The sequence below is a fragment of the Heterocephalus glaber genome, unplaced genomic scaffold (genome assembly GCF_053883595.1).
Source record: "Heterocephalus glaber isolate CG9 unplaced genomic scaffold, H.glaber_assembly_v1.0 deba00000331, whole genome shotgun sequence".
Taxonomy (NCBI): domain Eukaryota; kingdom Metazoa; phylum Chordata; class Mammalia; order Rodentia; family Bathyergidae; genus Heterocephalus; species Heterocephalus glaber.
Window position 1 is genome coordinate 60,234,692 of NW_028258142.1, and position 21,272 is coordinate 60,255,963.

General features: G+C 38.0%; 1 long non-coding RNA gene and 2 pseudogenes across 4 annotated transcripts in view; 1 reads left to right on the forward strand and 2 right to left on the reverse strand.

The window, feature by feature from the left end:
- Nucleotides 1-21,272, reverse strand: part of LOC147830163 (uncharacterized) — a 708,257-nt gene that overhangs the window by 541,915 nt on the left and 145,070 nt on the right. The window lies entirely within an intron of this gene.
- Nucleotides 2,350-3,455, forward strand: LOC101723259 (cell cycle control protein 50A pseudogene; annotated as a pseudogene).
- On the reverse strand, nucleotides 10,540-14,527 carry LOC147830164 (nibrin pseudogene; annotated as a pseudogene).

A 21,272-nucleotide genomic window follows, 5' to 3' on the forward strand; every position in this document is an offset into this window, starting at 1 on the left:
AGGTAAAATAACTTATTTTTCATATTGTCAAAATTACTTAACAGAAAAGATAATTCAAGATAATGCCAACAATATACCCAATTATGTACAATTATGTATGCTTGTTATATATCTCTATATGCTTATGGATGCTTATATACAAGTAAAATTAATGATATAAATGATAAAAAGGATAGTAGAGAAGAATCAGTATTTTTTTTTAATATAGTTCTTGCTTTACACACGAAGCAGTACAGATTTATTTGATGAGATCAGGCACATTCAGGGTGGTATAGCCATAGTCTAGTGTTATTTGAAAGTGGGCTTGGTTGTAAATGTATATTACAAACTTTAGGTAAATTAAAAAGTTTTTTTAAAGTATAACTGATATTAACAGATATGCTAAGAAAGGGAGGAACATTAAATCACATAAATGCTCAACTAAAACCACAAGGCAGAAAATGGTAGAAGGAAAAAGTAGGCATAAAACAAGGGTAACAAATAGAAAATTGTAGCTAACATGGTAAATCATAATCGAATTATACTACAATCACATTGAAGAGCAATGTCCCATATACACCAATTAAAAGACAGAGATTACCCTACCTAATCTTTTAAAGCCTCAACTATATGTGATTTATAAGAAATTCACTTTAAATACAGATACATTCATATTAAAGGTAAACAGACGGAGACAGGTACAAATATGCCAAATTATCACTAATAAAAAGAAACTAGAAGTAGCTATACAAAAACAAAGTTATCATAGACAAAAAGGGGTATTATATAATAATAAAAAGATCAATTACCCAGAAAGACATGACAACCCTTAATGTGTGTGTACCTAAAAACTGAGCATCAAAATATGGGAGGTAAAAACTGATAGAACTGTAAGAACAAACAGATGAATCCCTCATTATAACTGAAGATTTCAACTACTCACAATCAGAAATGACAGATCTGCCAGGCAGAAAATCAGTAATGATAGAGTTCAATTCAATAACACCATCAATCAACTGGAAATAATTGGCATCTATAAGACTACTCCATCCAACAGCAGCAAAAGTCATATTCTTCATACAATTTCTATTCTGCTCTTGACCACAACAGAATTAAACTAGAAATAAATAACAGATAACTGCAGTCTCTAATTACATGGAGATTAAATAAAACACCCTAAATGAGTCAAAGAGGAAGTCTCAAAAGAAATTTAAATTATTTTGAGCTAAATGAAAATGAAAACAACTTCAAAATTTCTGGTATGTGCAAAACCAGTGCTTATGGGACAATTTATGGCAGTGAATGCATGTATTAGAAAAGAAGAAAAGGAAGCCAGGGATGTACCTTAGTGGCACCACACCTGCCTGGCAACTGCAAGGTCCTGAGTTCAAACCCTGGTACCGCAAAAAAAGGAAAGAAAAGATTTAAAATCAATAATTGAAGTTTTTGCCTTGGAAACTCAAAAAAAATAGGCCAATTGAAAATAAACTCAGAAGAAAAAATAATTTTTAAAAACAACAGAACTCAATGAAATTTAAAACAATAAATGAATACATAAAATCAATTAAACCAAATGCTGGTTCTTTGAAAAGACCCATGAAATCTATAAGCCTCTAGCCAAGCTAAGATAAAAAGAGAAAAGACACAAATAGGAATGTGAAAAATGAAAAAAAGGACATCACTACAGGTCCCATGAACATTGAAAAGATAATAAAGGAACAACTCACATGAAAAACTCTGCATGCCCATGTTTTGATAACTTGAAGAAATGATTAAGATTCTTAAGAGATACAACTGTCAAAATTCTCATAAGTAGATGTAGACAATCTGAATTGGCCTAAATCTACTAAGGAAACTGCATCAATAATTAATAACTTTCAGGCCAGGCCAGGGATTATAAAACACCAGGCCCAAATGGCTTCACTGGTGAATTCTCTCAACATCTGAAAAAGAATTATACCAGTTTTCCGCAGTTTCTTCCAGAAGATCTATGCAGATAGAGCATACTTTCTAACTCCTTCTAGGAGACCAATAACACGCTTCTGTCAAAACCAAAGAATATTTAGCACCCAGATGCAAACATTCTCAACAAAACACTGACAAAGCAAATCCATCAAAGTGCCTGGAGGCTGAGACCCTCACTGAGTGATCACTACACAGAAGCTCATCAGCCTCCCAGCCTTCTCCCCTTCCTCCTCCCTGATTCCTCCTTCCGCTCTTCTCCCTCCATGTATCCAGCCGACTTGCGATTCAGGTCTGTTGGTGTTCCTCTCCAGAAGTGGCCTCTCCCTTGGCACCGCCTGTGGCGGGCGGGCCTCTCCTGTCCAGGTCTGCAGTTGAGTCACCTGGTGTCATGTGTCTGTACCCCGGGGTTTGATGGCTCCAAGCTATAATATGAATGCTGAAGTGGACAGCAGGCCCCCGTGTGCTCCCAGGCAGGCCCCCAAAACGCAGAGGCCAGACAACATGGCCTTCAAACAGCAACGGCTGCCCACCTGGCAGCCCATCCTTACTGCGAGCACTGTGATGCCCACCTTTCATCATTGGCTTCACCTTCATCCCCACTGGCATCGGCATCTTAGTCACCTCCAACAGCATCCGAGAGGTCCATATTGATTACACCGGAACAGAGCCTTCCAGTCCCTGCAACAAGTGTTTGTCAACAGTTGTGACCCCTTGCATTTGTACCATTAGCTTCACCCTGGAAGAGGCGTCCAAGGGCAATGTGTATATGTATTATGGACTGTCTAATTTCTATCAAAATCATCGTCGTTGTGTGAAATCTCGAGATGATAATCAACTAAGTGGGGATTTTAGTGCTTTGCTTAATCCCAGTAGGGAATATGAGCCTTATCGAAGAAATGAAGACAAATCAATTGCTCCTCGTGGAGCTATTGCCAACAGCATGTGTAATGATACATTAGAGTTGTTTCTGGTCACCAGTGAATCTGACCCTATGCCTATATCTATTCCTTTGAAAAAGAAGGGTATTGCCTGGTGGACAGATAAAAATGTGAAATTTAGAAATCCTCCTGGAGGAGGAAGCCTGGAAAAACGATTTAAAGGCACAACAAAGCCACTAAACTGGCGTAAACCAGTGTACATGCTGGATTCTGAAGATGATAATAATGGATTCATCAATGAGGATTTTATTGTTTGGATGCGTATTGCAGCATTGCCTACTTTTTTGTAAGTTATACCGTCTTACAGAACAGAAAAACGATTTACATTCAACGTTACCAGCTGGACGATACTATTTGAATATCACATACAATTACCCTGTGCATTCTTTTGATGGACGAAAACGGATAATCTTGAGCACTATTTCATGGATGGGAGGAAAAAACCCATTTTGGGGGATTGCTTACATCACCGTTGGATCCATCTCTTTCCTTCTGGGAATTATAATGTTAGTGATTAATCATAAATATAAAAACAATAGTAATACTGACATTACTATTTATTTTATATTCTGAAAACAAATCTATTGTATATGTATCAAGGGCAGCCCTATTCAACCTAGCTTTCAAATGCTGATGTCTGGTTAGTATGTCATTTTGAAGTTAGTGCTTTTTTTAAAAAAAAACTTTGTCCTTTGCTTTTTCCTTATGGATAACTTATACTAATAATAGGAATATAAAAATTAGCTATATGGGGCCAGGGATTGAGCTCAGTGGTTCTGCTGCCTGCCTCGAAAGCTCAAGGACCCAAGTTTAATCCCCGGTACCAAAAAAATGTGTTATTACCAATAAAAGAATTTTTTAAAAAATAAAATAAAAATAAAAATTAGCTATATGGATTCATAACAGCACTATAACTGCTTAACTGGTACTTTAATGTTTGCTTTTCATTGGGACAGACAATGCATGCAGCCACTTTCGTGTGAAGTGTGTCTACTTCTTGAATGTTTATGCTGTGTTAATAATATTACATTGAAATATGATGCTGTCTATGTGTGCTTATTGTGTGAAGAAAGGGATTTCAAGATGTACGAGAAATGACTTGCTAACTTTTCAGGACTCAGAAAAGATGGAGAAAGACCAAATTTAAATAAAACACTTCATCATTTTCACGTGTCATGTTTAAAGGGTTAAAGTACCATCTTTGCCGAGGGAGCTCATATACTCAGTTTACCTGCTAGAGTTCTTTGTCAGCTTAGCCTTGATTTCAAAGGTCATGCTTCTCTTGTCTGGCACAGAAAATAACATTTATGTCCAAAGAGGTTAAGTATGTTCTGGACAGGAGAATTTAGAATTCCTCCTTTCATTTGGCTAAAATTGCACTCAGGCACGCCAGCTCACTTGAAATGTTTTTACATGTGATCATTTCCCTTGAAGATTAGACTTCATAAAGGAAGAGAAACTATAAGTGAGATGGGAAGACTCCTTGGCAGACCATCCTCTGCCTCAACTCTAAACTAAATGCTAAACATAAATGCTCAAAGGAGACTATTTACATTCTTGTGGTATTTGACATTCAGAAACTTACTGCAGTATCAGAAATATCTCAGGCTCTTTATATTTGGCAGTTGTTTTGATTTAAGTACTAATATATATTCCAGAAATTTTTGAAACTTTAATTTCCTCTGTCTCAGTTTTTCCATACAGGTCAAACATGGATGTGCATACAAATTCTCTTTAGTTAGTATGCCAATTTTTTTGGTTGGTTTTTCTAAGACATACTTTAGTAAGACGTTCTACAAATTTTCTATTTAAATTCTGGGGATCTTGGAATATCTACATGATAAATTATATATGGTTGAAGTTCTATTATTTTCCACTCACTGGAATTGCTTTGCTATTTCTTATTGAATAAATGCTATATTTGTTTTCTATGAACATATTCTTGAATGTAAACTTATTTTCCACATACATGAAAATGTATATATTACTCAGAGGGGACTTAATTGCACTAAAATTGTATTTTTTTTACTAAACTAATTCATGCTTATGTAGAAGATGTCTTTATTCCATTTATAATGATTTTCTTCAGTTATATTTGAAATCAGAAGTTCTGGGTAATGTATCAATTTTTATTAATATATGCTTCAAAAACCAAAAACATAATATAATGGTTAATAATAAATATGTGCCATGCTTACTGTTTTGTATAACATGAAATTTAGTTAAAAGAAAATATAATTCATAGTGACATTTAACTCAAAAATATTACTTGCATGAGTTACTGACTATAGAGTTATATAAAAATATTCTTAGCCTATCAAAATGCTGTTTGTTCTGAAAACTGTCCTTGAACATGGCAGTTTATTTTCTGGTATACGTCATGGGAGAGGGTGGTTTCTCCATTCTTTCCAGATTGAATCTATGTTGTTTAAGGAGCTCTGCTCTCCTACCTCTCTTTTTCTAACTGGGAGACCAAGGATGCCACTGAAGAAAAGTTGAAGCATTCTTCCAACACATTTATAGCTCTGGAGAAGACAGACTCTTAAAATATAATTGGAGTTTTATCCATTTTACAGGGCACTGATAGCCTGAGGTCATCCCTGTCACCTGCCTTTTGAACTCTAAAATGGAATATTCATATGGTTGCTGTGAAGCACAGGGTGGGGACAATCCTTTCTTATGGACTTCATGCTTACATTTGAAAACTGATGTCACACGCAAGTTTCAAAAAAATCTTAATGCATTTTAAAGCAACTAGGTTAAATAGAAGACTTGGGAAAATGCATTAATTGGTGGGAAGTATTTTGACATGAACAGTTTCCCAATTGAAATTAGTAAGTAAAAGTTTAAAACTTTCATTGAAATCATAAGGCAATTTAAGAATAAGTGGGAAAAAATAATTGTACTACCTACTAGATCATCAGTAAACCAAGAGAGAAGTCAAGTGAAATTGTTCATTGGATAATGACAGTTTATTTTTAACCTTGATTAATATGAAAAGATAAAATTCTGTTAGTATGCTGTATATTAATAAAATAAACTATTTGTAAATCCAAAGTATATAAAGAACTATAAATCAAAATATGTGCAATATCTACAAGAGGAAAGCCACAAAATTTTATTGGAAACAAATTAAACAACTAGACACTACTCCATGTTTCTGGATTGGAAGGTTAGGCATTGTTTAAAAAAACAGTCTTAAAAAAAAAAAGTCTTCCCTATTTGACCAATAGATTCAATGCAAAACCCTGGCAAGTTATTCTGCAAATATCAACAAACTGATTCTGAAGTGTACATGGAGAGGCAAAAGACTCATAAAAGCCTAAATATTGAAAGAGAGAAAATTGGAGGACTGACACTACATGACTTCAAAACTTTCTATAAATCTACAATAATCATGACACTGAAGCAGTGGCAAAAATAGGCAAATGGACTATAGAATCAAGAAATAGACATACAGAAATATACTCAAGTAATCTTTGACAAAAAAAGCAGTCAGTACAATAAAGAAAAGATAATCATTTCACCAAATGGTGCTGGAACAACTAAACACCCACATGAAAAAAATTAGACATAGACCTTACACTTTTTACCAAAATTAGCTCAAAATGGAACAGGCACCTAAAATGTAAGATGAAAAACTAAAATTCCTAAAAGATAAGTTTGGAGAAAGTTTAGATGACTTTGAGCTTGGTGATGACTTTTTAGACAGCAGAAAAATAAATAATGAAAGAAAACTGACATCTTAAAACGAAAAAGGCTTGACTCTAATAAGAGACTGTCAAATAATGAGGGGACGAGTCAGACTAGGATAAAATATTTGCAAAGGAAATATATTAGCACTCCTGTTGGCAGGACAAATTAACTGAAACACAAAACAATGGGGAGGTTTATTTGACTCCGTTGCAGAGCATTCAGTCCATGGTTGGCAGACAGCAAGTCAGGAACATCATGGCAGAGGGCTATGGCATAACAAAGCTGCTAAGTTCATGTCAGCAGGGAAGCAGAGAAGGAAGGGTGAGGGACCAGCTATAAACCCCAAGGTCACATCTCCATAACCACCCCACACCAAAATGTGTCCTTTACTAATCTGCTGGGCATTTCTTAGACCAATGAAGATAACAACACAATTAACACTCACATATCTGATAAAGAACCGTTGTCTAAAATATACAAAGAATTCTTAAGACAATAAGAAAACAAACAACTAAAAACATTTTTAAATGAACCAAAGCTCTTAATAGGCAACTCATCAGAGAAGATATGCAAATGGCAAATAAGCAATAAAAACATGTTCCACAATGAAACTATGATCTACATTTCAAGATGGAGGAAAGGACCAAGAGCCAGGAAGTACGGGAAACAGGGAGACAAACAATTCTCTTTTAGAGTCTCCAGAAAAGAATATGGTCTTGCCAACACCTGAATTTTAGCCCAGTAGAACTTGTGTGAAAGTCTTGACAGGCAGAACTATAAAGCAATATATCTGTGTTGTTTTAAGCCACTAAGTTTGTGGTAAATTGCTACTGTGGAAAACTAAAGCTGATACTATTAAGATGAACCCTATCAATTGTTTGGGTTGCTCAGTATGAAATCTACGCTTCAGGGAGAGTGACTGTTCGACATTGGGTAACATGACCATTTATTGGCCCGAGAGGGTAGGTTATCACAATTAACAGGGCCACGAAAATTACATAGTCATTCCCCAGCATCCACGGAGAATTGGTTCCCAAAGTCCTCAGATATCAAAATCCACTGATGCTCAAATTCTTTACATAAAATTGTGTAGGATTTACATATAACCTGCACATATCCTCCTGTATATTTTAAGTCATCTCTAAATGATCTATAATTCCTAATACAATGTAAATGCTATGTAAAAAGTTATGACACTGTATTACTTTGGGAATAATGACAAAGAATGTACATGCTCAGCACAGATGCAGGGTTTTTTGCAAATATTTGTAATGTGGTCAGTTGAATATGCAGAAGTGGACTCTGCAGATACAGAATCCAGCTGTGCAATGTAAAGATGACGACTCATATCAAAATTAAAACTTGGAGTATGTGACTGAAGGGAGAACGGGTGCTGTACAGGCAAAGCACCATGTTCCCACGGTAGGCTCCATTCCATCATCCCCAGTGCAGCCCCCAACCTACCCCGCAGGGCCCACATGGAGACAATCAAACTTCCTCCTTAGCTACTGAATTTTCTTCTTGGGAACAAATAAAATTACAGTTATTGAAAGATCAAATCAGCGGGGCTTGTATAGGACTCCATTCCATTATGCACTGTTGATCGAGTGTCCCTCTGTCAGGCTATGCCAAGTACTAGAGATACAATGGGGAGCAATGCAGACTCAGCCTCTCCCTAGAAGACAGGTTTTGAGTGTGGAACTTAATTTCTGTGTGTGGTAAGTACTATGGAAGAGGCAAAGTGTGACAAGGACTGTGAAAGGAGAGGTACAGATAGTTGAGGGAAATGTTGCAAGAAATTTTAACTGTGTCCTGTAGGTCAGTAAGTAGTCCCCACTGTCCTTTTTATTTGCTTAAAGAAGCACATGCCCCCTCTCCAAGTGCCTTCTCCTTGAATATAGAGTGTGAGCTCTAGCTACCTTGTACCCACCATGGTATGCTTTGTACAGTAGGTGCAAACTCTTGAGTAAACCCTAGATAGTCCTGTTTTACTGGGTTTCCTCTACGTGTGTAGCAAATATTCTCGCATATTTTACCCCCAGCCCGTGACTATTTCAGGAGAACATGGATATCTTCATTCCATTTGGCAGCCACCTGCCTACCTAGTCCTCAAGCTTGTCCCTTCAACAGCAAAACATTTTTGCTCCCACAAAATATCCCTCCAGGTACTTCAGCAAACAAATCTCCAACTAACTTATAAGGAATATGGACAGAGAATCTAATTCTTGTTCCTTCTGAAGTTGGAAAGTTCCCACCAAACAGTTAGAAAAGTACTTTAGACTACAAAGGAAAGTATGTAAGAGACATGACTTTACAATGTACTTCTCAAATCCAGCTGGTTATCTTGTGATAGTTTCTTTCTGTTTTAGTCTGGGTCTTCTGATTGGTTCTATTTAACTGTTTTGGATAAACTAAATGAGTGAAAAAGATACATCATTTGCTCTGGGAACCCTGCCCATATTAGTGTTTAATGATTTAGTTTGTAGTTTGCTACATGATTAAATCATAGGGAATGTAGAAGGTCCTGAAACTTTTGTTTCCATGTGACTTTTTTAACCTAGAGAATCAAATGATAATTCATTAAAACAAATAATATTGACTTAGTTTTTCTGGTGCTTTGGCAAGGATTAAGTGGCCAGCATTTCTTCAGTTTGCAGATATCAAACAGTGACATAACAAAACCCCACATTCCTGAGGTAGAAATGAACAAAATGTCTATACCTGTATCTATCCGCTCCATTTCTGTTCTGTGATGTGCTGACGAGTTGAAAAGCAATGCCTCAAGAGCAGCTATACTGACAAAATGAATAAAATTAGTTGCTTTTATTTATTTACTCATTTTGCCATGGGAATTTCCAGCAAATGTATACAATAACAACTTAGTATGCAAATTATTTTCCGTATCTTACTTCAATTTCTTCTCAAAAAAGTTCCCCCAGAAGAGCATTCCCTGCCATCCTACTTCTAAAGTTATAAAATATCCATTGCTGGGGACTCCTTGCTTTCTTTTCTTTTTTTACAAGACAATGGCACTTTGTTCTCACAAAAGTGATTTAAATATCCTGGCACAAAAATTGCAAATCAGATTCAGATCCACCAGTTGTAAACCCAAAAGCCAGATGATAGAATATGTGATTAAGTATTTATGAAGTAATCTGAGAGAATGTGCAGCTGGTCCCCAGCTCCTTGATAAATGTTAGAGTTGCCAGTATATTTTGCTGATTGATTACATGAATTCCCTTGTTACAGTGGTATATTAGAAAACAGGGCTCTAATCATTTGATATCTTTTCTCTGAAAAACTATCTTTCTGGAATAAAAGGGATGTTTGTTTTCATATGAACACCTGAACTAGCATGTGTTCCTTGCTAGAATTTTCTAATTAAAGTTGATCCATTAAGATCTTTGAAATTATTTGTGCTGTCAGTAATTTATTATACACAAGTTGTACATCACTATTCTTTCATATGTGGAGACGGTCTTTAAAAATAGCATTCTGTTTTCCTTGATACACTGCATAAGCACAAATGAAAGAACACAGTTACCTATGGTTCTTCAGATAAACTTACTCCAAAGCTGAGAAACCGTCCAAACATGTTATTCCAGAGATGAACAATCTTGGAAAGTTCCAGTGACTATAAATAGAACTTCTAAATTGGAAATGTCATTTCAACCTTCTCTTCCACCTTACTGCTGCGTCTCCAACAACTGCTCTTGTTGCCCTAATTTCCTTTAGTACAGTGTGACCATTTCCTAGGATTATTGGGTACTATGTGATCTTTTTCGGTTATATTCAGTAGCATCTTATGAGGGAAAGAGACCTACGCATGAATAACTTCACATAGGTGACCTTTCAAGCCATTGGTTGGCCTTCTAAGACACCAACACAATGTTGGTGGCAGTGTTATTCTTGCAGCCACTTCAAGATCCTTTCCAGTGGTCATTTTCCATTGCACCCATTGGTCTGATCTGCACAGCTTTGTCATGGTGAGCAGCCTGCAACCACAGTCATTAGTCATTCTGATGTTCAGCTATGCAAATTTAAATACAGATAGAGAGTTTATTTAGTGCTTTGAATGGGACTAGCTTACTATGTTTTCTGTTGCTATAAAAGAATACCTGAGGCCTGATCATTTATAAAGAGGCTTACGTGGGTTCAGGAAGTTGAGAAGCCCAAGACTGGCCATGGGCTTTGGGTCTGCTTCTGTCAATGGCCTTGTGCTGCTTTGATTCATGGTGGAAAGCTAAGGGCAAGCAGACCCCAATAGAAGATGGGCGTTACAAAATGGGATGGGTTCTTTTTAACATTCCTCTGGTGATGAGACTGCTATGACTTGTGTCTAGATGTCCCCTCAAAGCCTCATGCAATCATAAGTGGGGCTTTTTCAGAGGTGGCTGAATCTAGAGTGTGTGATGTTGGAATTGATTCATGGTGCCATGCTAGGCTCAAGGGCACTAGGATTAAGGGTGTGAATGCTACCCGCCCTAAGTAGTCAGAGTAAGATAAAAAGGGCAGAAAGACGCTGTTAAATTCCCTTGCTTGCTTGCTTTTGCTGTCTTCTGCAGCCATGAATTATTGCTCCTCTGCCATGTGACACATGCCTTGGAGCCAGCTGTTTATGAACTGAAACCTCTACAAACTGTGAGCTAAATAACCTTTGCCCCTTTAACTTTGAGTGTTGGGTATTTTTTCTCAGCAATGAGAAAAGTAACTAACACAACACTCTCACAGGAACTACATTAATTCCTTCATAAAGGTGGAACCCCTGTGACCCAAGCACCTCTTCCATGTACCACTATATCTCAATAGTATTACACTGGGAAGTGAATTTCAATATGAGTTTTATCAGGGACAAATAACACTCAAACTGTTCAGTGACCCTAAAAGCAATTACATCAAGCCATTTCATTTAGCAATGCAGCAAGCAAAAATAACTGTTACAAAACCACAGGGTTCTTTGGTTCCATACTTAGAATAGAACTGGAGTCTCTTACATCCAAGGTCAGGTACACAGTAGATGGTTTTGACTGACACTAATAGAATAGATTGTTCCAGAAACATTCTGCTACTGTGACTAGAGCACCAGCCAGGATACATAGTGAAAACAACCATGAATTTTTAAAGCACAAAGAAACAAGAATAGAAAGCATTCAACACTTATTTCTTGTCACCCTCTATTTCTATTACACAAGTACATAAATGTTCATTAATAATTCCTGTATACCAACCAAACCAGGAAAAAAGACCAAATAGCCAATATTTAAGTCTGAGGCTATGTGTCTCTGAATAAGAAATGAGGATTTTAAATCTGAATAACATAAAAGAATATTTCTGAAGAGTCTTAAGCCCTGTTGCCCCACCTAGAGAAGAGGTCAGAGTGAAATATCCATAGACAAAGTAAAACATTAATTTCTTTCTCCTAATAACCGTATCAGACAATGACTTTCTCCTTGAGGTAGACTTTTGAGTGTTTTAAGAACACACAGAATAAAAACAAGAGGACCAAGTAAATTTGAATAATTTGTTTGAACAGTGTCTGTTCACTCACTAATTCTCAGCGGTACCTGTGGGACTGTGCACATCTCCAGTTGCTCGGGGCTGTGGGACTGTGAGACATAGGCAGTGTGGACTCTTTTACCATGCCTCATTCTTTTTCATTCTCGAGGCTTAGGCTCTCAGAAACAAGACCAAAGCATGATTCCCTTTTTCAATGAACTTCCTATTCTCTCAGCTCTGAAAACATGGCTTTACCCAGTTGTTTATTGCAAATATCAAAGCCACCCAGCATTCTTTTCTTCTTCTGCTCAATCATTCAGCCCCAAATACATGTTTTTTCACTTGAAAATCCACTTGTGCCTCCGGGGCTGTCCTCCGCAGTCCTGGTGCCCTCCTTGCTGCTCCGCCTTCTCCTGTCTCCACCCTCAGGTCATTCATTCAGCAAACATCTGCGTTCAGTCTACCAAGAGTTCTTTCCCTTTCCCTTTCCCTTCTGCCCAGTCACTCCTAAATGGAAAACCTTTGCTTGACCCGAATGTCTTTTCCAGACAATCTATCCATGCAAAAGTATATTATAATGGATTGCTTAATCTCCAGGTGGAAATGTTCAAAATATATATATTTAATATATTATATATATATAATTTTTTTAGAGTTTTGTGCATTTTATTTAACAAATTTGGGCCACAAAAACTTAAATCTCTTCCATACACTGTATTCATGTATCTCGGCCTGAAGTAAATGCTTGCTGGGAAGCTTGTTTTCATAATTTCCCTTTCTTTTTTTTTTCTTTTTTTTTTTGGTACTGGGGATTGAACTCGGGTCCTTGCACTTGTGAGGCAGGTGATGGAACCTCTGAGCTAAATCCCCAGCCTCATAATTTCTTATTAAAGTTCTCAATTATCTTCTCCTTTTAACATTACGATTATACCTAAAGAGATCATCAGCAAGAGACTCTTGCATGTTGCTTTTGTACCTCCATTTCCTGTCTCAACCAGTCTTTGAATTCTGCATTCTTTCGAGCATGATGAGCTGTTAGATCTGATCCTCCAACGATGTGCGGAAGTTTACCTGCTCCAGGAAATGTGACCTTTTTGAATATCTTGAAATTCTTTAGTTGATGACCATGATCATTATTTATCCCACACAGATTTCTCTAAGTGGAGTTATTAACCACCAGTGATCTAAATTCAGTCATTAACTACTTTTTTGGAAGCATCTCACTGCTGTCCTAAAGTTCATCATTATTAGATATTTCTTTAGTTGACCACAGTGATTCGTTCTTGAGCTCACATTTCTTCCCAACTTCACTTTCTTGAGATATTTTGTCACTTTCTGGTATTATTTTATCATCAAAGTTGTTATTTGTTTCTATATCCAATCTTGGCTTTTTTCTAATGTTGACATCTTCTTCTTGTTTTTCAACTTTCACTTCAATTTCTAACTCGGGTTTTGTGTTCTTGAATAACTGCTCCAATAGTTCATCTTCCATGGCCAAATCAATTTCTTTTCTTTTCTTTCTTTTCTTTTTTTTGATCTTAGACTTTCTACACTTAATCTTAGCCAAAAGGCCAAGAAGCGATGATCTTAGACTTTCTAGAGAAACAGATTTACTGTCAGAGTTTTTCACACTGGATTTTAAATCTTCATCATCTGTAAATAAGTTTTCTGATTTTGTGTCCATAGGTTCATTCTGAGATAGATTTTGCTCTTTGTTTTTCCATAGTGAGGTTATAGCAGGTTGTGTTTGTTCTAAAAGAGAACAAGACATTTCTATTCTTGCTGATTTTGATGAAGACATTTCTTGGTTTTCATCCCTTTCCCTTTTTGGGGGAGATGGCTAAAAGTAGTTTCTAATGGTATTTGTCTGTTGCTGCTGAGAAGCGTGATCTCTATTTTTATTTATACTTGGGAATTTAGTTGGTAAAAGCTGATAGTTTTGCATATTTGCCCTAACCAGAGTATTTGATGCTATGTTATTACTGGAGCTTGTTTAGGGGACTTCTTTTATAATGGGTATTTCTTGTGAAGATGATCCACATTTTTGTTCCATTTTGGAGATTTTTATTGCTTTTGGCTTTTCACTCGAGTACATACATTATGTGCCTGGTCCGATTCTGTGTCAGCTACGTATGTTGCAGTGTTCTCAGGAGCACTCGACATGAGTTTTTCACCGACTGACCAGTCTTGTGAAAGGCTTAGCCCTGGAGTCTTTGTCTTTAATCCTGTGCTGGGCTGGCCCTGAGGAGCACAATAATTCTCCGTAGTCATGAAAATAACTGCCAATCCAATTTCTGCTTCAGGAATAGGTCTAAGACCCTGTCTCTGGAGTATATCCGTAATTGAGTGAATCCATTTTTTCTGGGAGTAGGGAATTAAGATCTGTGTATTTGTTATTCCTATGTCAACAACACTAGTTCCAGGACCTGAAAAAAAAACTATCTTCTTCTTCATTTTCTTTGGTCATCAACCTAGCTTCTCCACCTCCAAAAACAACTGCTGAACTTAATTTCTTATCCTGTTTGGCATTTAAAAATACAAATGTTCTCTCTTTGAAGATTTGTTTTTTATCCTGTTATCTGACAGATCAATATTTTTACTTCCAATGGCTGGTTCATCAACAGGTGGGTAAAAACTTTCAATTTGTGGAGGCTGTTTCTTGGACCAAACTGCTTTAACAAATTCAGTAAAATATTCTGGCTTTACAATCGGATGTTCACAAATGAGTGCACATAGTTTTAATGGTAACTTTAACTGATACCATACCAAAGTTAGTACATTCTTCTGTCCAGTTGTTTACTGTAAGTCCTCCAAGTTGTAATGTAGCTTAATTTAAAGCAGTTTTCCCAGAGACATCTAAACAAGAGGACTACGCAACCAAAGGCTCATATTCTATTCTGAATTTACTTTCAAACACTTCAAAGGTAACTCTATCCCGTCTTCAAAGTTCGAGAAAGGCCATTCTGCGTTTTTTCCTCATTAACAAGGGTACCATACTTAGAATTATCTTTTATTGCTAAAGTAGGAACTTCAACTGTGTGCTGCAAGTTAGTTACAGAAAAGTTAGCAGTTAACACAGCATGATTTCGACTGATGGACTGATCATTGTCAGTTAAAATGGCACAGTTTTTCCTTCCAACCACATATTCAACACCAGTCAAAAGTCTGTATGGTTCTCCTCTGCAGTGCTACAAGCCACAGGGATGCCTTACTTCTTGCATTTTCCCTTTTTCACTGGTCTTTTTTTTCCAATCATAATGTAAACTTCCGGGGGACATGACCCAGTCATAGGTACCAGTTTAACCTTCTATAGACCCATAATGACCATACAAGAGGCAACCGATTGAACATGTGATAAACATTTCCTACCTCTGGAAGTTCCAAGGAGGGGGGAAATCAACTTTTCCTGTTCTACTGCTATCATGGGGAAAGGGTCTTGACCCGGGCCCGCAACAGGTAGCAGCTTCCACATGGGTCCAGCTTCTCAGGACCTGCGTGACTGTGCAGCACCCAAAATGTATTTTAAAGGCAAATTCAAAATCAGAAAGGCTGCATGATTCCGATTTGTGAAAACATATGTATGTTTGCAAAGGGAAAGGCAAGAGTGTCCAGATTCACAATGGCAAAAAGACAGTTTCTCTGTGTAATGACATTATGTGGTTTTTATTTACTTTTTGTGGACATTTTTTATACTTTAATGAGCGTTATTGGGGGATTTACTGCATGAACTTCTGTGCACCAGCTGGTTTCCTGAGCACACTGCCCTGTGGTTCTGGGGACTCTGCAATCCCAGTCCTGCCTTCTGTGCTCCCTGCCCTGTCGCTGTCCCCCAGAGTGAACTCCTCAGCTACGCACATCAGTACTGTGCTCAGTACCGGTTCTGCCCCTCTTTGCTGGTCTGCAGAAACTAAAACGCTTGCTGCCCACTTTAGCTGCTGCCTCAGGACAGATGGGCCCTAAACGCGCATCCCACCCTGGCCTATGGAAGCCGCCCTTGAATGCCCCAGGGTGACCCCAAGTTCAGGACCTCAGAACCCAGCCAATCCCTCCCGATCCCTCCCCTCTCCTCACAGCCTAGTGCTCCCTTCTCCCCCTCAGTGGTGACCATGTCACCTCTCCCCTCATCCTGCGTTGCTGGCCATTTCCCTCCCCTTTTGAGCAGGCCCTGTGCCACTGTGGCCATTTCTACTGCCACCCTGGCCCTCTGTGGAGAGACCTCGAAACAGCTGCCTGTCACCCTCCCCACTGGTCCTCTGCTAGCTTTTCCACAACAGCTCAACACCATCGGAAAGCTGGTGACAGGGTCCTGGAAGTCACCTGACAGCTGGTCAGGGGGCCTCGGGATCAGCCCTGCAAGGAGCTGGCCAGGCCACCCGCCAGGAGGCGCAAGGAGGCCTGTGAGCCTCAGACATGCTCGCTGGGGTTTTCTCCTCTCCCCAACCTCCAGCTGCACCGCCACCTCCCGCTCACCTGCCTCTCCTTCCCTCCCAGGCCTGCTGCAGGCCTCCTGTCTCGGAGCTGTCAGCCTCCCCAGCTAGACCCTAATTGCCTGGACACAGGCTTGATTTGCTTTCCCTCCTGCACCTGGGTTGGTAAGACGTGTTCACGGATCAAATATATTGGTTCAGTACTTTCTGAGCTGAAATTCATTAAAGTGTTTACACCTTTTAGAAATACTCGATTTTATTTTCTATCAACCATATCTCACTGCCTTTTAAAAACATATTCTGTGCCTCCAAAGAATTCAACTATATATTTGTTTCCCTAAATAAAGGGAAACATTCTTACTTGCAGCAGAGTCTCTTAAGATACAATAGCTAATACTCACTGATTTCACTCTACGATATGATCCACTTTTTGACTAAACTGTGTGTAAACTTTGCTACTTAGATTTGAAAATGTGCTGTTGTTTTCCAGCCACCATTTGCAGATGGAGAAAATGGAGGCACAGATAGGTTAACAATGCCACCTAAGGTCACACAGAAATAAGCAACAGAGCCAAGCTGGAAACTCATGATGATTTTTAACCATCAGCTATACAGTTTACTTAATTTGCCTGCATAATTAACATGCACCACTAATTCCAATTAATCAAAGTAACAGGCAAAAGTCAAGAGATGTGAAGATTAATTAGAATGCTGTAAGACATTTGATTCCTTGAGGAAGAAATTAAATAGATATGAAAAAGACTCTATTTGGAATCATTCTATATCATTCTTACCCCTCATTACTTACATATGCATGTGAATTTATACTAATACTCCCATTGCCTTTCCAGAATAACTACAGTTAAATACTAGTCATTTATTTGCAATCTTCACCACCTGTTCTTATTTGGATGCGTGTCAGACCTGTTACCTTCGGATAACTGATTTTCTATATACAGTATATATATATTTTTCTGAAAAGCCAATACCAGTGATGTGCCCACTGAAGTTAATACCATATAGCAATGTTGTGATCGCTAGGAAATCTAAAGGAACCCAAGTCTTGAGAACCCAAGAACAACAAAATTAAAGTTGGCAGAAAAAAAAGTGAAAAGATAGAGAACTTGAACAACATCTTGATACTTACAGCATTACTAAAGCAGCAACTAAGCTGGTAACTTCCCTCAACAGGATTTCAGATGGAATATATAAAACAAGCCTACTCATAACCAGTGTATTGCAATAACATTTGTTCTTTCCTAAACCTCACAGCCAACAGAAGGGCAAGGACACCAAGGGTGGAGCCAGGCAATCCTGAGGCCAGATTCCAGCTGAATGCCACACCCAGGGGGACCAGTTTAGACCTGCAGGCACCTGCAGCCCATCTGCCCCACCCCCACCCCCACCCCCATGCCTCTGAACTCCTGGCTGTGACGCTGCCTGGTTCCATGCTTACAAAGGCGCAGAGGGGGGCATAAAGGCCATTATCCTGAGCTCCAGAAGATAGAGCAGAAGTGAACAACAGAAAGAGGGCCTCTCTCAGGCTCCCTGATGAAAACTGAAGCCCACTGGAAAAGTGAAGAGAATCTCTGCAATAAAGACACACCGGACCACCATGCTTGGTAAGTTGGAGGGATCATCACCTCCCATCGGAACCTGGACTATCTTCAGGGGAAGGGCAGCTGGAAGCTGCAGTAGAACCTGGCAGAGTTCAACCCTGCAGGAGGACAGGGAGCTCAACTTGGGATATGCAGCCAGAAATCTGCCTGAATCTCATGGGTCTGTGACTGGCTTGCTGAGAATCATTGACTTCTATCTGCACCCTGCTGCCCACATTGACTATTGTGACAGCAGAGATATATCCTGAAGGAGGCTCTTCATTTTTATCTTTTTTTGTTGTTATTTTCAAAATTACCACTATTTTTTGTTCTTATTTTTAATTATTTTTCCTACTTTATTCAAATTTTTATTTTTCTCTTCTTCTTTTCTTTCTTTTCTCTTTTCTTTCTCTCTCTCTCTCACACTCGCTGTCTTGCAGGCCCACATTGTTCCTCATCTCCCTTTTTGTTCCTGTTCTGGCCCTAATTCAGATTTCTTCTTTATTCTTCTTTTCTTCTCTTTCCTTCTCTCACCTGTGTCCTCTGACCTCACTGTTAACCTTCCCCTATCCTTCTACCTATTACTCCATCCCTCCCCAACTCCTTCTAACTCCCCATCCCAAAGGGTAAATTTACTATATTGAAGAGTTTATTCACTATAAACATATGTTTGGTGGGCCTGCAATTTAGATTTAATTCACACAGTCAAAGGTGATAGATTAATAACTACAACAAATTGTCATTTTTTAAGATGTACTTGATGCTATGGTATTGCTGATTGTATCACTTAGGCTAAGGTGTTATGATTGATCTAATCAGTTGTCTTTCCTGGTATAATGAAAATATAGCCTCAGAGTCATTACAGACTCAAAACCTAAAGACCAGCTATATCTGGAAGACACCTCTGAAAAGCAATCATTCCATAAGGGTTCTAAATACAAGCAACAAAGATACTTGCAATAAACAATTTCAAAGTATCAACCCAGAAACTAAACCAAGGACAGTAACAAAAACAAAAATGAGAAGACATTTAAGTAAGGCAAATTTCCACCCCACAAAAGGCAAATTCTAGGGGAAACAAGGTGGAAAAGTCTGATAATCAACCACCTGGACACCCTGAACTGATAGCACAGGAAGTAACAAAACAGATGAATGAGGCCTTAGAAAAATTCAAAACAGAAATAATCTCCCAGATAACTACAGAGATGGTGAGCAGAGTGAAAGACATGATTAGAGGCTCTAGAACAGAAACAGTTAAAAAAATAGACGAGCTCAGAAATATGCTGGAAGTCATGAATGCCCAGCATAAGAAAGAAATGGAAACCATGATCACCCAACATAAGAAAGAAATGGAATCCATGAAACAGATTCAAAAAGATATTCAGGAAATTAAAAACTCCATTGAAAGCATACAGAACAGATTAAGGGAATCTGAAGATACAATATCAGATACAGAAGACAGGATTGCAGTGAAGGACCATGAAAAGAGAGATTTCTTAAAAATACACAAGAAATCAATCCAGCAGCTGCTAGATGATACAAAGAAGAACAACATAAGACTGATAGGAATCCATGCAAAAACAGGAGAAAGTACAACTGACATAAAAAGCTATTCACAGAAGTAATAATAAAAAACTTCCCAGAGGTGGAGAATTGGACATACAGATAAGTGAGGCATATAGAACTCCAACTAGCCATGATCAAAAAAATCTACACCTAGACATATAATAGTCAAGATCCCAGAAACCCAATAGAAGAACAAAATCCTACAGGCAGTTAGAGAAAAGAAACAAATCACCTACAAAGGAAAGCACACCAGAATCAGAGGAGACTTCTCAACACAAACCCTCAAATCAAGGAAAGCCTGGAGTGAAGTATTTTAAGCCCTGAAAGAAAATAACTTCCAACCTAGACTGTTGTATCCTGCAAAATTATCTTTCAAAATCAATGGGGAAATTAGATACTTCCACGCCAAAGAACACCTGAGAAATTTCATGAACACCAAACCAGCACCCCAAACAATTCTAAGCAATATCCTAGAAAAAGACAATGAAGGTCACAACTCCATGAGACCCAACAGAGGGAAGCCACCAGGTAAGGTAAGAAACTAAAGGGAAAAGGTGAAGAAATAAGAAATAAAAGACCCAACAACAGTAAAACATCATGACAAGGATGAGTCAATATCTATCAATTATAACTATCAATATTAAAGGCCTCAATTCACCAATCAAAAGAAAAAGACTGACAGAATAGATTAAAAAGGAAAATGCAACAATATACTGTATACAAGAAACACACCTAACTCAAAAGGAAATTCATAGACTGAAAGTAAAAGGATGGAAAACAGTTCTCCACACAACAGGAACCCAGAAAAAAGCAGGGGTAGCAATCTTATTTGCAGACAAAGTAGATTTCAAATCAAAACTAATTAAGAAAGACAAAGATGGTCACTACATCCTTGGGAAGGGAACAATTCAAGAGGACGAGATGACCATCCTAAATATATATGCACCAAATATGAATGCCCCCAACTATACAAAACAAATATTAATGGACATGAAAAACTAAATAAGCACTAATACAACTGTAGTGGGGGACCTCAATACCCCACTATCACAAATAGACAGATCATCTAGACAAAAAAATAAAAACGAAATTCTAGAACTGAACCAAGCTATTGAACAAATGGACTTAATAGATGTTTACAGAATGTTCCACCCCACAAAATCAGAGAACACATTCTTTTCGGCTGCACATGGGTAATTCTCCAAAATAGACCACATGCTAGCTCATAGGACATGTCTAAGTAAATGTAAAAGAATTGAAGTTATCCCCTGTATATTATCAGACCATAGTGCAATAAAATTGGAGGTCAATAACATAAGAAACCACAAAACTCCCACAAACACATGAAAATAGAATAACACCCTCCTGAACATTCAATGGGTCAAAGGGGAAATTAAAGAAGAAATTAGACAGCTTGTACAAGTAAATGATAATGCCAGTACAATATACAGGAATCTATGGGACACAATGAAAGCAGTTCTACATGGGAAATTCATAGCAGTGAATGCCCATATTGGGAAAACAGAGAGAACTCAGTTAAATAACCTAATGCAGAACCTCAAGCTCCTAGAAAAAGAAGAGCATAACAAACCCAAAGGTCATACAAG